The 15427-nt window shown below is 46.6% G+C and overlaps 1 protein-coding gene across 4 annotated transcripts in view; it reads left to right on the plus strand.

Annotated features, from left to right (window-relative positions):
• c18h11orf24 (chromosome 18 C11orf24 homolog) overlaps positions 1–15427 on the plus strand; it is an 80375-nt gene that overhangs the window by 48951 nt on the left and 15997 nt on the right. The window contains exon 1 of one of the 4 annotated variants that reach the window (XM_078415372.1): positions 12816–12828. The exons of the other annotated variants lie outside the window; for them this stretch is intronic. The gene's annotated coding sequence lies outside the window, so the exon portion shown is untranslated. Of the gene's footprint in view, positions 1–12815; positions 12829–15427 lie in introns of those variants that run through there. 4 annotated transcript variants of the gene reach the window in all.

Genomic DNA, 15427 nt, shown 5'->3' on the forward strand with positions numbered 1-15427 from the left:
ATTTGAATGTAAATAATATCAGATATGAGGTTTTTCAATCAGAAATTCAAATTATTTCTGAGGGTTGTTGATATCTGCAATCAGCAAGAGAATGGAAGACTGAGTTACAATTTTGTTGTGATAAATCTTCCAGCTTGTTACTATTCTGCCTTCACCTTGCAGTCTAATGCCATGCAGAACTCTACCCCACCCACCATACCAGGCTGCTACCTTATCTCAAATTAGGAAGCGAGAGAAAATAAGACATAAGGCTGCGTCTACATTTAAAAATATTTAACAAGAATGTTTTAACATTCTAACAGGAGTATCACAATATATTAGAATCTACATATTTTTAACATGACCTGGGTCAGGACACCCTCTTGAAATTTTTGTTGTTTCATGCCGAGTCGAAAAGCTTTGTTCCCTGCAGCAAACCATTTAAAATGGGGACAATGATAAGACTTGAATCCTTTTACTGCAGTGGTAATGCAAATAGCAATCTTATTTCCACTTCTGACATAAATATTCTGCTTATTAAGTATGCTGGTAAATTACTTGCCATCTCAGAAGCTATTGTAAAGTAAAATGCTTCTAATTGCTGACTAAAATAGCAGCCATTTTATACAGCCTTGATTTTTAACAGCAGTTTTAGAATGCTGCTTCAGTTGGAATCAAACAAAGAAAATCCTATCAGAAATTGGTCTTTTTTTTTACAATGCCTTTGGCTGTGGCTGGGTAGATTATTATCCTCTGGGTCTCAATGGAAAAACTGTTGCGTGCTATAAAAGACACGCTGTTTGGCCATTGTACAGCAGGCCAGGGAAATGCCACCTGCAGAAAAATCCAATTGCCTCAGGCATCACTGAATAACTGTTCCATGTTTTCTGTCCTGCCTTCTGCTGCATTTCTGGGGATAATCCAGAAGGTGCAGGATCACTTCATTCCAAAGAGGAAGAAAGATTCTAAGAGGAGTCAGAGGCAACTGTGGCTGACAAGGGAAGTTAGAGATGGAATAAAAATAAAAGAAAAGATGTATAACATAGCAAAGAGTAGCGGGAAGCCAGAGGATTGGGCAACTTTCAAAGGATAACAGAAGGTAGCAAAAAGGGCAACATGGGCTGAAAAGATGAGGTACGAAGCAAGCTGGCCAAGAATATAAAGAAGGACTGTATAAGCTTCTTTAGGTATGTTAAGAGAAAAAGATTAGTAAAGACAAATGTGGGTCCCCTGAAGGCAGAAACGGGTGAAATTATTGCGGGTAACAAGGAAATGGCGGAAGAGTTGAACAGGTACTTCGGATCTGTCTTCACTAAGGAAGACACAAACAATCTCCCAGATGTACTAGAGGACAGAGGATTGAAGGAGACAGAGGAACTGATAGAAATTTGCATTAGGCGAGAAATAGTATTGGGTAGACTGATGGGACAAGGCTGATAAACTCCAGGGCCTGATGGTCTGCATCCCAGGGTACTCAAGGAGGTGGCTCTAGAAATCGTGGACGCATTGGTGATCATTTTCCAATGTTCAATAGATTCAGGATCAGTTCCTGTGGATTGGAGGGTAGCTAATGTTATCCCACTTTTTAAGAAAGGAGCGAGAGAGAAAACGGGGAATTATAGACCAGTTAGCCTGCCATCGGTGATGGGGAAGATGCTGGATTCAGTTATTAAAGAGGTAATAACGGCACATTTGGATAGCAGTAAAAGGATTGGTCCAAGTCAGCATGGATTTATGAAGGGAAAATCCTGCTTGACTAACCTTCTGGAATTTTTTGAGAATGAGACAAGTAAAATGGATGAAGGAGAGCCAGTGGATGTAGTGTATCTAGACTTTCAGAAAGCCTTTGATAAGGTCCCACACGGGAGGTTGGTGAGCAAAATTGGAGCACATGGTATTGGGGGTAGGGTATTGACATGGATAGAGAATTGGTTGGCAGACAGGAAGCAAAGAGTAGGAATAAACGGATCCTTTTCAGAATGGCAGGCAGTGGTGAGTGGAGTGCCGCAAGGCTCGGTTCTGGGGCTGCAACTATTTACTATATTAATTACTATATATTAATGATTTGGATGATGGAATTAGAAGTAACACTAGCAAGTTTGCAGATGACACAAAGCTGGATGGCAGTGTGAACTGTTCGAAGAGGATGTTAGGAGGTTGCAGAGTGATTTGGACAGGTTGAGTGAGTGGGCAAATGCATGGCAGCATGAGGTAGATAAATGTGAGATTATCCACTTTGGTGGCAAATACAAGGAGGCAGATTATTATCTCACTGGTGTCAGATTAGGTAATGGGGAAGTGCAACGAGACCTTGGTGTCCTTGTACACCAGTCACTGAAAGTAAGCGTGCAGGTGCAGCATGCAGTGAAGAAAGCTAATGACATGTTGGCCTTCATAACGAGAGGATTTGAGAATAGGAGCAAGGAGGTCCTTCTGCAGTTGTATAGGGCCCTGGTGAGACCACATCTGGAGTATTGTGTGCAGTTTTGGTCTCCTAATTTTAGGAAGGACGTCCTTGCTATTGAGGCAGTGCAGTGTAGGTTCACGAGGTTAATCCCTGGGATGAAGGGACTGTCATATGAGGAAAGATTGTAAAGACTGGGCTTGTATTCACTGGAGTTTAGAAGCTTGAGAGGGGATCTTATCGAGACGTATAAAATTATAAAAGGACTTGTAAGGGGTTTCTGCGCCGAGCTTTCGCCCGACCTAAGGTCCCCGTCCCTTGACCAGGCCGCGCACACTGGTTCCCCGTGAGTGGTTCGACCCACTCATCCCCTACGGTTCTAGACACTGGACATAGATGCAGGAGCGTTTATAGTGCAGAAAAATTCAACCAGACCAGATTTGAAAACCAGGGTTTAAATGAAAAAGGCTTTTATTTAGCGCTTGGGACTATTGTCCATGAATACTTATACAGTTCTATAATACATATCTATAAAACACATACCGAATCACATGAATACTTTTGACTATGAATCATAAAAACACACACAGTTCTACAAGACATATACACGACTGTAAGATGGGGAACGTACGACACATCGCAAAATTGACCAACACATATTCCTTTACACAACCACGTTTATTCAAACCACCCTCCCCTCTACACTAAACTATGTCCAGGATATGCAGAATTGGGGTACATGCTCACCATGGGGCTATTACTGGGGTTACTGGCAGTTCGTCTTGCAGTACTTCTTCTTGAGTTGCGTGCCGGTTCCTCTTTCTTGCACTTCGCTTCTTCTTGCCTGTCTTTTCTTCCTCCTGCATCCGTTTGACTTGCTTCCTTGCATCCGTTTTCTTGCCTGCTTGCGTTCCTTGCAGGTTTTCTTCTTGAGTTTAAAACCCAAAAGTCGTGGCCAGTTATACTATTCTGACCCGTCCTATCTCCCGCCAGATCTTGGAATCTCTTTGTTTAAAAAGATATGTATGAGTTTTCTCTCTGATCTGCGCTTATGTCCGGGGATACCGGGGATGGCCAGACGGTGTTAATTGGTATTTCGTTGCGAGGTGATGGGTTTAACTGGTTTCCCATCACCTACCAGGTAGTTTTCTATGGTCTATTGTGCCCCCTTAACGAGATTAACTGTGTAGGTCGGCTTGGGGCATTGTGAGTATGCTGATGTCAGTGCCCCAGTGTCTGGACTTCGACCTGGTTTTGCAAGCTTCTGCATGGCCAATACCCATCCATTGTTCTGGCCATGGCTTTGCAGAAACCTAGAGACTGGGCTGTAAGGTTTTTGTTTTTGTGGCTGGTCACGAGGTCCTGCGGCCATCTTAGGACCCACGGATTGTGACATCCCTTGGAAAAAACCGACCGCAGTCTTTCTCCGCTATCAGCCCCAGTCTCCCATTTAAAATGTCCAAACTGCAGCTCTTTGGTATTGTGTTGCTTTCAGAATGAGGGAAAACTTCTCAAATCTTACAGTCCCTCCTGTTGATTTGCATAACCCCAGCTTATCGAATTAATTAAATAATGTGGTTGAGCAATGTTTTCCGGATTCTCCACATCCAGACCCCTGAGGTTTTAACTAACTAGTGTTCCATTGCGAACGTACAGTCCCCATCTTTTAGGCTGACCTTTACTGCCCGTGTCCCAGGCAAAACTATATTACAAGTATGTACATTTTCATGTCAGACATATACACTTACACCTTGTCCCAGGCCGATGCCTCCGCCATCCTCCTACTGGTGTCAGCTTTAATGTAGGACATGAAAACAACACAACAGCAAAACGATACATTTTGTACATTCCTCCACAATCATTCTTGATACAAATTCGAAGAGGACAATACAAAAACACAGTTCACTCGGTGCGGAGGGGGCCCGTCCTCCTAGCAGCTTGCGGCTGGGTCCTGCTCGCCCACCCGCACGTAACGGTCTCTCCATTCTCCCTGATATACCCGGTTAGTCTTTCAGTTTCCCTGGGGCACCACTCCGGCAACTGCACCTCGGTGAGGTTTAAAATCACCGAGGCTACCGCGTAGTGCACCCCCTGGCACAATACCTGGTCAGTCGGTATCAGTACCAGGCCATTCCCGGGCCCCTTAGTGGTTTTTGGGCACTCACCCTCCTGTGCTACTGCCAGCGGAACTGTGGGAGGTGTCATGCGTGGCTGTGTGATGAGTTCAGTGGCGTTTACCGGGATCGGGGAAAGGGGGACCCCACAAGCCCGCGAGCTAACATCCCACCTCATCCCCTTACCGTCATCCTGCCACTGTCTCTGGAAAAATATGCTGTTGCCCGTGGGGCAACGATACCTCGAACCCCACATACACATATAAATCCCCTCATCCGGTTCCCACCATTTGTCCCAACACACACTCAACTGTTCTTTAGTCCCAGAAATAGTTCTGTGAGTGTTGTTGTTAAGTCTCTCCCACTCAACAGTGGAGTTGGCCATTGTCCGGCTCGTTTTCCTCAGCCACCACCGCCTGCTCGCGGGGACCTTCCCCGTGCATACCAGGCAAATCCCTTTGCCAACGGTGGCGCTGATCTTTTGGGCGATGATCTTGATTCTCGGGCACAATAATGAAGTGTCCCGATAAGCAAAACCTGGGGCGCTGGAATACTCTGAAGAGTTCGATCCCAGCCACCCCGGCCACCGGCCTTCATGGAAGTGAACTGCGGTCTCCTCCGCTTCTCTCCTTCCAGTCCCATCGGTCGCGATGGGAGCCGTGTCCCCGGAGCAGCCGTAAATGATGATGTCCTTGGTGCGGCCCCGATAGGCCCACCCACATCCGATCGCCGTGGCAACGATCCACCATACGAGTGCCTCCTTCCACTCCAGAAAACAGATAAAGAAAAATGGTATAGCCAGCCTCTTGGGGAGCGCTTGGCTTTGTTAACGCCTCTGCGGGCGGGTCTCTTGACCCCCAGCCTGCACCCCACACCCACACATCCTGGACGCGTCAACTTTATTTACAATTAACTATCCCCATAAAACTTATCTAAATTACTTATCCTTATCATATTACCTAATCCTTATCTATATTACCTAAAATATAATACAGCGCCGCCTTCCCCGGGCGGCTCAGCTAATCCCTGTCAGGGCTGCAGCGGGTCGTCCCCTGCGGCTGCACCACGCTGTCTCCCACCTTTGATCCTCCGCAGCCTGTTGCTGCCTGTCGGGGGCTAGGCCTCCTCTGAAACGTTAGCTCCCTCCTCCTTACTTACCTCCCGTACCTCGGGGCGTGATTGACCTCTGGCCAAAACTTTCTACGTTGGGGTTTCCTGCTGGACCTACGGAGGATCACCTTAGGCACTGCCCCCTGGACTGCCTGGCTCAGGACCGGTTCCTGCCGTGCCGCAGCTCGGGTACCCCCCGCAGCTGCCGACCCTGGCCCCTCCTCATCCAGCTCTGCCCCCTTGGTGCTGGGTATACCCGCGGCATCCGGCCTCACCCTGCCTGTACCTACAGGTGGTGAGCCTTCGCCTGCTACCCCCGCCTTCCTGGTGCTTGAGTCGGGGACGTTACTGTCGTCCCCCTCCGACTCCTCTTCCTCCGTAATGGGATCCAGCCCCTGGTCGAGCTGATCAGGCTCTTCCTCGTCCGAATCCCACCCAAAACGCGAGACTCTCCATTCCTGGAGAATGTCCTCCCCCCTCACGCAGGCAACCTTGCCTGTCTGCGTGACCTGCCTCATCCTTGGCTGTGAGTCCCCACTCACAGGGCTGGCCCCTGTGGTTGACCCCTGTGCTCCAGGCCACTTCATCCGGATACACTCCCATGTGGTGCGGAGTGCTCCCAAATGAATGGACAGCGGGATGGAACGCGCGCCAGCCTGTTCCTTCCCTGTGAACCCCGCCAGTGCGAAAGGGACCCCTGTGGACAGGGGAGAGTCAAAGGGTTCCTCTGTGTGGACCACGGTGCATGAAGCCCCCATGTCCGACAGATAATTGCCCCTTTGCCTCTCCACTACCATCTCCACAAGCGGCCTCTTCCACGCATCGTAGCGGAGAGGACACAGATAGGCAGGCTGCGTGGGCTGATGTCATTGGGGAATGTCCAGTGCCCCCCCCGCACCCGGGGAGCCGGTAGCGACTGCCACCTTCCCCTGTGCGGCCATGAGGAACCGCATCACCTCGATCATCGTTTCGATAATCTCGGGCTTAACTGGGACCTCGGCGCGCTGGGTGGTGCCAACCCTATCTTCCTTGGTGTGGGCCCTGCAATCCTTCCGCCAGTGTCCCACCTTACCACACCTGAAACACTTGGACTGTGCGGTAGGGTTACCCTCCTGTCGCCACACCTTTTCGACCGGTGCAGTAGCCTCCGCCACGTGCACCTTCCCTGTTACGAGTCGGGTAGACGTGCTCGGGGTGTTTCTATACCCTACCGTGAGATGGTCCAAAACCGCCTCCTCCGTGCTATTTGTGGGATCAAACCAGGCTTTCGCCTGCTCCCTGACGGCCGCCAGGCTGTTTGACACCAAGCATCGGAGCCACTGGGCTCTCCCATTCCCGACCAGGACATCCCGCGCGGGGACGTGCGGGCAGCTGCTTTGATACACTGTCCACAGTCGCGCCGCAAAAACCCTTGGGGGTTCTCCCTCCATCTGGAGGGTCCTCTCCAATCGGGCAAATGGACCCTCATCGCCCATCCCCAAGACGTCCAGGACCTCGTCCCGTAGGAGATCGTAGGTCCTGGTCCCTCTTTTGCTTTCATCTGAGAGGCATTGGAGGATCGAGCTGTCCAGGGAGAACAGCAACAATTTTGCCCGTTCTCCCTCGTCGCAACCGTTGATTGCGGCGGTTTACTCTATCTCCCTGAAATGCAGCGAAGGGTCCCCTGATTCGGACAATTTTGCAACATGCCCGATCATAGCTCTTAACTGCTGGGAGCTGTGGGGCACCACGATCTCGCTCTGAATGGGTCCGGCGTCCCCATTCAGCGCGGTGGGTCCCCGTCTGGTTTCCAGGACCGGGCACATGGGCGCCGGTGCCGAGTCCTCGACCGGGAGCTCCTCTCTCTCTCTCACCCCTACACTACCCCTTTCCCAGGATGCCTCGTAGCTAGGGGAATTGTGGAGTCTGGCGGCCGAAGCCACCACGGTCTTTCTAGGGACCGGAACCGGGACCTTCGCACCCGCTAGTGACTGGCCCGCGGGGGGGTTCATCAAACAGACCAGCCCGCTTGCTTTATTTAAAGCACTCCGCAGACCCTCTATCTCCTGCAGGCAGGCCCCGTGGTCGGCCCCTTCCGACCTGTCCTCTAAAACCATTTTGTAGGCTGCCCTAACCCCCTTGAGGTTCTCTTCCTGGGTCTCCAGCTGGTGGCTCAGGGAAGCGCACTGCTCCCTGAGCTTGTCCTTACTGCGCATAGCCTCAGTGATCTGACACTCCATCAGCTCTACCCTGGCTTCGTGGCGGTTGGTCACGACCCGGCGCTCCTTGTTTAAAGAGTCCAGAGCCTCGATCAATTGGTTCCCATCCGCAGCCTTCTCCTCTACCTCCTCCTGAAGGTCCCTGATCTGGGCTGCCTGTGCCACAACCACGCGGTCCAAAAGCTGGACCTGCTTCTTATAGCAGGTCAGCCAGACCGCCTTCTCTACCGATTTCTTGTGGGCTTTACTGGCCATCCACCGGATCGCTGCATCCAGTGGGCGCTTGTTCTCTAACAAAACACACATCCATTGTTTGGTGATATTCACCTTGCTAAACACATAGTCCGCAATGCGCTCGTCCATTACATCCCTAGTTTTAAAATCTTTTTTTGGCACACTATCATCCTGCTGCCAGTGTCCCTTCGTGGTCGCCATTATCTGTAAGGGGTTTCTGCGCCGAGCTTTCGCCCGACCTAAGGTCCCCGTGCCTTGCTCTGATCCCTTGACCAGGCCGTGCACACTGGTTCCCCATGAATGGTTCGACCCACTCACCCCCTACGGTTCTAGACACTGGACTTAGATGCAGGAGCGTTTATAGTGCAGAAAAATTCAACCAGACCAGATTTGAAAACCAGGGTTTAAATGGAAAAGGTTTTTATTTAGCGCTTGGGACTATTGTCCATGAATACTTATACATTTCTATACGACATATCTATAATACACATACCGAATACATGAATACCTTTGACTTATGAATCATAAAACGCACAGTTCTACAAGACATATACACGAATACCTTTTTCTCTGAATTCTTAAACACACAGTTCTACAAGACATATACACGACTGTAAGATGGGGAACGTACGACACATCGCAAAATTGACCAACACATATTTCTTTACACACCCAACGTTTATTCAAACCACCCTCCCCTCTACACTAAACTATGTCCAGGATATGCAAGATCGGGGTGCATGCTCACCATGGGGCTATTACTGGGGTTACTGGCTGTTCGTTTTGCAGTATTTCTCCTCGAGTTGCGTGCCTGTTCCTCTCTCTTGCATCCGTTCTTATTGCCTGTCTTTTCTTCCTCCTGCATTCGTTTGACTTCCTTCTTGCGTCCGTTTCTTGCAACCAGGTTTTCTCTGCGTTTAGAACCCAAAAGTCGTGGCCAGTTATACTATTCTGACCCGTCCTATCTCCCGCCAGATCTTGGAATCTCTTTGTTCAAAAAGATATGTATGAGTTCTTTCTCTGATCTGCGCTTATGTCCGGGGATACCGGGGATGGCCAGACGGTGTTAATTGGTATTTCGTTGCGAGGTGATGGGTTTAACTGGTTTCCCATCACCTACCAGGTAGTTTTCTATGGGCTATTGTGCCCCCTTAACGAGATGAACTGTTTAGGTCGGCTTGGGGCATTGTGAGTATGCTGATGTCAGCGCCCCAGTGTCTGGACTTCGACCTGGTTTCGCAGGTTTCTGCATGGCCAATACCCATCCATTGTTCTGGCCGTGGCTTTGCAGAAACCTAGAGACTGGGTTGTAAGGTTTTTACTTTTTGTGGCTGGTCACAAGGTCCTGCGGCCATTTTAGGACCCACAGATTGTGACATCCCTTGGTAATCTGACCGCAGCCTTTCTCCGCTATCAGCCCCAGTCTCCCGTTTAAAATGTCCAAACTGCAGCTCTTTGGTTTTGGTGTTGCTTTCCGAATGAGGGAAAACTTCTCAAACCTTACAGACTAGACAAGCTAGATGCAGTAAAAAATGTTCCCAATGTTGGGGGAGTCCAGAAGCATGGTGCCACAGTCTAAGAATAAAGGGGAGGCCATTTAAAACTGAGGTGAGAGGAAACTTTTTCACCCAGAGAGTTGTGAATGTGTGGAATTCTCTGCCACAGAAGGCAGTGGAGGCCAATTCAATGGATGAATTTAAAACAAAGTTAGATAGAGCTCTCGGGGCTAGTGGAATCAAGGGATATGGGGAGAAGGCAGGCACAGGTTACTGATTGTGGATGATCAGCCATGATCACAATGAAGGGCCAAATGGCCTCCTCCAGCACCTATTTTCTATGTTTCTATGATGGAACTAGGGTTGCCAACTGTCCATTCGGGACATCCCGAATATTGGCCCGGACAGTGTAGGCTAACGGAGTGTGTTCGGGGAGCGGGGCCAAGTGTGTTTGCCGAATGGAGGTTGCGTAGCAACCTGCCTCCCGGCCCAGGCAGCTGCCATTAGTGGAGCGGGAACACGTGGCCTCTGGCTGGGTGAGGTCACGTGGGGCGCGGGCGGTGACGTCACATTTTGTCCCTTATTTGAGAGTTAGAAAGTTGGTAACACTAGATGGAACGTGCAGGCTGGGTTTGGGAGATCAGTAGCAAAAGGGCGGCAATGATTGGAGAGCTGTTTGGGGCTGATTGGTGGTGGTGGGATGGAGCCTGGACTAGATATTGAGGCCCAGTTTAGCTGGGTGTGTTCAGTGGAATAGAGATCCTCTTCTTTTGGGAACAATTGAAAATCTAGGAGCTTGAGGTCTGAGCTGATTTGAGAGGAGAGGTGTGAGGTTGGTGAGATAGTGGGTAAATATTAGGAGTTTTCTTAATGGGGTATCGGTTCAGAGCAGCATCAGTAAAACGGTCATCTGCAAACTTACTAACCAACCCATCTTTATTTACATCCAAGTCATTTATAGATATCACAGCAGCAGTCCCAGCACAGATCCCTGCGGAACTCCACTGGTCACACACCTCCAGCCTGAATATTGTCCTTCCACCACAACCCTTTGTCTTCTATTAGTAAACCTGTTCTGACTCCAGATGACCAAGTCACTATTAATCCCGTGCATCTTAATCTTCTGGATCAGTTTACCATGGGGGACTTTATCAAATGCCTTGTTAAAATCTACATAGACATCATCCACCACCCTACCCTCACTGATCACCTTCATCACCTCCCCAAAGAGCTCGACCTAGTAAGACATGACCTGCCATGTACAAAGCTATGCTGACTGTCCCTAATTAACCCATTTTCTTCCAAATGGGAGTAAATCCTATCCCAAAGAATCCTCTCCAATAGCTTCCCTGCCACTGATGTGAGGCTCACTAGCCTATAATTCACTGGATTCTCTCTACTCTTAAATAAAAGGACAACATTATCTACTCTCCAGTCCTCCTGTACCTGGCCTGTAGCTAGAGAAGATGCAAAGATCTTTGCAAAGGCTCCTGCAATCTCCTCCCTTGCCTCTCTCAATAACCTGTGATAAATCCCATCAGGTTCTGGGGATTTATCCACCTTAATGCTCTTCAAGAGCCCTAGCACCATCACCTCCTTGCTCTCAAATACCCGTGTGATTGGCCCATATCCCAGTAAACCTTTCCTATCCATGTACCTAGTCAAATCTCTTTTTAAAATGTTATTTTAGTACCTGCCTCAACTACCTCCTTTGGCAGCTCTGGTAGGATCTTGGGCAGTTGGGCAAGTGGGCTGGGGAATGGTTAATGGAGTTTAATGCAAATAATTGTGAGATGTTGCATTTTGGGAAGTCAAACCAGGGCAGGACCTTCTGAGTGAACAGCAGGGCCCTGGGGAGTGTGCAGAGCAGAGGAATCTGGGCATGCAGATACACAGTTATTTGAAAATGGCGTCACGGGTAGATAGAGTGATCAGGAAGGCTTTCGGTACATTGGCCATCAGTAAGGGTATTTAGCGTAGAAGTTGGGATTTAAAATAAACACAATGTGCTGGAGTAACTCAGTGGGTCAGGCGGCATCCCTGGTGAACATGGAGAGATAACATTTTGGGTTGAGACTCTTCTACAGCCTGATATAGGATGTTCTCCAGGAATGCCGCCTGACCAATTGAGTTACTCCAGCACTTTGTGACTTCTTTTGTAAACCAGCATCTGCAGGTCCTTGTTTCTACATCGAAGTTGGAATGTTATGCTACAACTGTACAAGATATTGATGAGGCCGCATTTGGAGTATTGTGTTCAGTTTTGGTACCCTGCTACAGGAAAGATGCCATTTAGCTGGAAAGATTGCAAAGACGATTTATGAGGATGTTGCCAGGACTTGAGGGCCTGAGCTTTAGGGAGAGGTAGGGCAGGTTAGGACTTCATTTCTTAGAGTACAGGAGGATGAGGGATGATCTTATAGTGGTGCATAAGATCATGAGTGGGATAGGGTGAATGTGCAGAGTTTTTACCGAAAGTAGGGGATTCAAGAACCAAAGGACATAGATTTCAGGTGAGAGGGAGAGATTTAATATGAACCTGAGGAACAACTTTTTCACTTAGAAGGTGATGGGAAGCAGAAGAAACATCATGAGAAGCAGGTAGAGAAAATGTAATTTGAAGGACAAGATCATTGTTCGTCCGAAAGGAATATTTGAGATTTTGAATGGTGGGAAAAATGATAGTAGACAGGTGTTGTATCTGTTCTACTTGGATTAAAAGCTAATTTTAGAAGGAGAGAGATAACTGGACAGTATTAAAGGAGCAACTACGCTTTCAGAATAGTGAAGGCAGAAGGGGGGGGTGTTTGATATTGGCATTAGAGTGGTTATGGCATCTGTTGAATGTGGAAACTGGTGAGACAAGGCAGACGTTTACAAGGCAGACCTGGGGGATGTCCTTGGACGGAAGAGAAAGGACGCAAGTAGAAATGCAGGAAATGGAACAAAAAATAATCTGAAGGCTTTGACAATAACAGTAGAAAATGAAATATGTTTTGGAAGGACTTGATTAGAAATTTCAACTTCGAAATGAAAGTAAGGAAGACAAAAAAAAACTGCAGCAATGGAGTCCATCAGGGAATCACAGCTGCCTGTAGTGAAAAGATAGGGTCCTTTTTTTAATAACTTAAAATAGGTTAAAGACCCTTCTCAACAGTTTTATTCATCATTTTTTCACCTTGCTTGTATTTGCTGGGATTCAGACCACCAACACATCCTTTTTGTATCAAATTACCGTTCCCCTGTCTCCATCTTGATGGCTGAAAATATCAATATTTGTTTAAAAACCAAAGGTAAGATGTTCCGTTCTTATTCACCTGGAGTTTTGCAACAGAGTGAACAAGTGCACAGCTTGCATCAATAAGCTTATCTAGCTTTCAGCTGTGGAACATTAGATGGCCCAGAGCCAGAATGCTGCTTTTCTTCCATCTGCTAAAGTAAAATGCTGCAACCCGTTCTCGGATCAGACATTTTGTGGGTTTGGAGCATAAGCACATGGCCTCCTATTTATTTATGTGTAATTTCTCAATTAAGTCCTCTAGCAATGCCATCCACAAAATATTTTTTTAAATAATATTGGCAATTATATCTATAGAATGATTCTGTCAAATATGGGAATTAGGAACAGGAGCAAGCCTTTTGATCCTTTCAGCCTGCTGTTATTCACCCAGATTGATCATTTACCTCAGTACCATTTTTCTGCACTATTCCTAAATTCCTAGATTCCCTTAATATCCAGAAATTTATCAAATTCCATTTTGAATGAACTTAATGTCTGAACCTCGATACCCTCCCAGTGTAGAAAATTCCAAAGATTCACCATTCTCGGTAATAAAATGCCTCCTCCTCTCTGTCTTAAACAGAGGTTGTGTAATTTTGTGTAAAGTGTAATTTTGTGTAAAGTGTAATATTATAATTCATTGCTTTAATTTGAACTAATATTTGAAATGTAGCTTTTGCTTTCTTCATAATAGAGAAGTATCCTTCTCCACTCTGCCATCTTCGTTAGTGAGGTGGTGTTAATATTTTTCATTAGAAGTATGTGTGAGGTGACATGCATTGGAGAATGTGTACTTGTCGAATTATAGACCAGTAAAAAGGAATAGTTTGAAATTTCTTCTTTTTTAAATTTGAGTCTGGTAAAGAACAGAAAACAAAAATAAGAGAAAACAAAAATAAAATACATCCAATTTTAATAATTCATTGTGCAGGTGGAATAAAAATGATAAAAATAGGTTTGGTTTGATTGTGATTATTTTTAAATTCTAAACCCAGACACTGGAAACCATTTAATAAATGTGTATACAAACACAAGCTATTCTAATTACGATCCTCTTTACAGTATTATATCTCTGGGCTTAATGATTTATGCAGACACAAGGAACTGCAGATGCATATTTACAAAAACAGACACAAACATATGGTGATAGTGGTGGAGTAACTCAGCGGGTCAGCCAGCATGGATCAAGAGTCAAGAGTGTTTTGTTATAATATGTCCCGAAACAGTGGTGCTGGCTCGAAGGGCCAAATAGCCTCCACCTGCACCTATTTTCTATGTTTCTAACAGAACAATGAAATTCATACTTGCAGCAGCAGACCAAATATGTAAATGCAGTACCCTGTTAACACTGTATTAAACAACATAAAAAGTTTTGTTGGAAAGCTAGAAAAGAGAGGGAAGGGGTGGGGAAGGGAGGAAGGAAGAGTGGGACAAAACTTTGCAACAGCAGCCAGCTGTCGGGAGGCTTCGATTGCTGATGATTGGATAAAGGCCAAAGATGAAAAAACAAAATTCTATAAGAGTAGAGGGATGCAATGTGAAGTCAGAAGAAGGGATATTGGTGGAAGGGGGGGGGGGGGGGGGGGGAGATAGTGAGAGAAATGAGGAACAACTGAAGTCACTGCCAAGCATTAGGGAGCCTGAGAGTTTCCTGAAAATGTATGTACCAGAGAGATTTCATGATAACATGTGCATGGAGAATAAATTTTCAATATGTATGCCATATGCAAACCAGCACTTCACATTAGGGACTGATGGTGGTAAAATTCTTCGAAGGAGAGCAGTTTTCAAGATAAGACCATGGAGCAAGGAATGTGTATAGAAGTGAGGACCTGCAGTGTTGGACTGTTTACTTTAATTTGGCAGGGATTGGGAACCAGCATGTAGCAATGAAAAGGAGAAAAGAGTGCAGAAATGATGGGCACAGATGGTACTGGAGCAAGAAATAGTGTGGGTATGGATGAGATCTGTCTGAGAAAAAGTACCAAAAGGCATAAATGGAAAAAATAGATAAAGTTGGAAATGCTGAGATCAGGCAGCAAATGTGGAAAGAGATACAGAGTCAACATTTTCAGATCACTGAACTTTCATCAGTAAATCCAAAATAGATTTACAGTGCCTGAACTTCAAAGCACAAAGTTGGAGAGCTTTGGGTCCAATTAGCCGTACGTTCTGCCAATAAAGACTCAGCTTAAATCGAAAAGACTGGGGACTAAATATGCCTGGATACCACATGTTCAAGTAAACTAGGGAATGATGAAAGGAGAGGTGCAGTTTGGATGAAGTAGATTGTTGCAGTGATGGAGGCAGAGAAGGCCTTGGAGTAGTAAAGGACAGAATCAATTTGTTTATAATTAACAGACAGGTTCCATTTATAAATTGTATCCATCCACTCATGCAAAGTACATAAAGGACTAAATTTGTCAAGACATTTTGGACACCTGGCTTGGATGAATTGGAATGGAAGATTGGCAGGAGAACCTACAAATTGAACAATGGAAAGCCTTTCAGAAGAAATTGATTTGGGTAAAATCTCATAATATACTCATGAGAGAGATGGGTACAGCAATTAAAACCAGAACTTTCCAGATAAACTAAGATTGAGAGTAGAA

Source organism: Rhinoraja longicauda, chromosome 18 (assembly GCF_053455715.1).
Source record: "Rhinoraja longicauda isolate Sanriku21f chromosome 18, sRhiLon1.1, whole genome shotgun sequence".
Taxonomy (NCBI): Eukaryota; Metazoa; Chordata; class Chondrichthyes; order Rajiformes; family Arhynchobatidae; genus Rhinoraja; species Rhinoraja longicauda.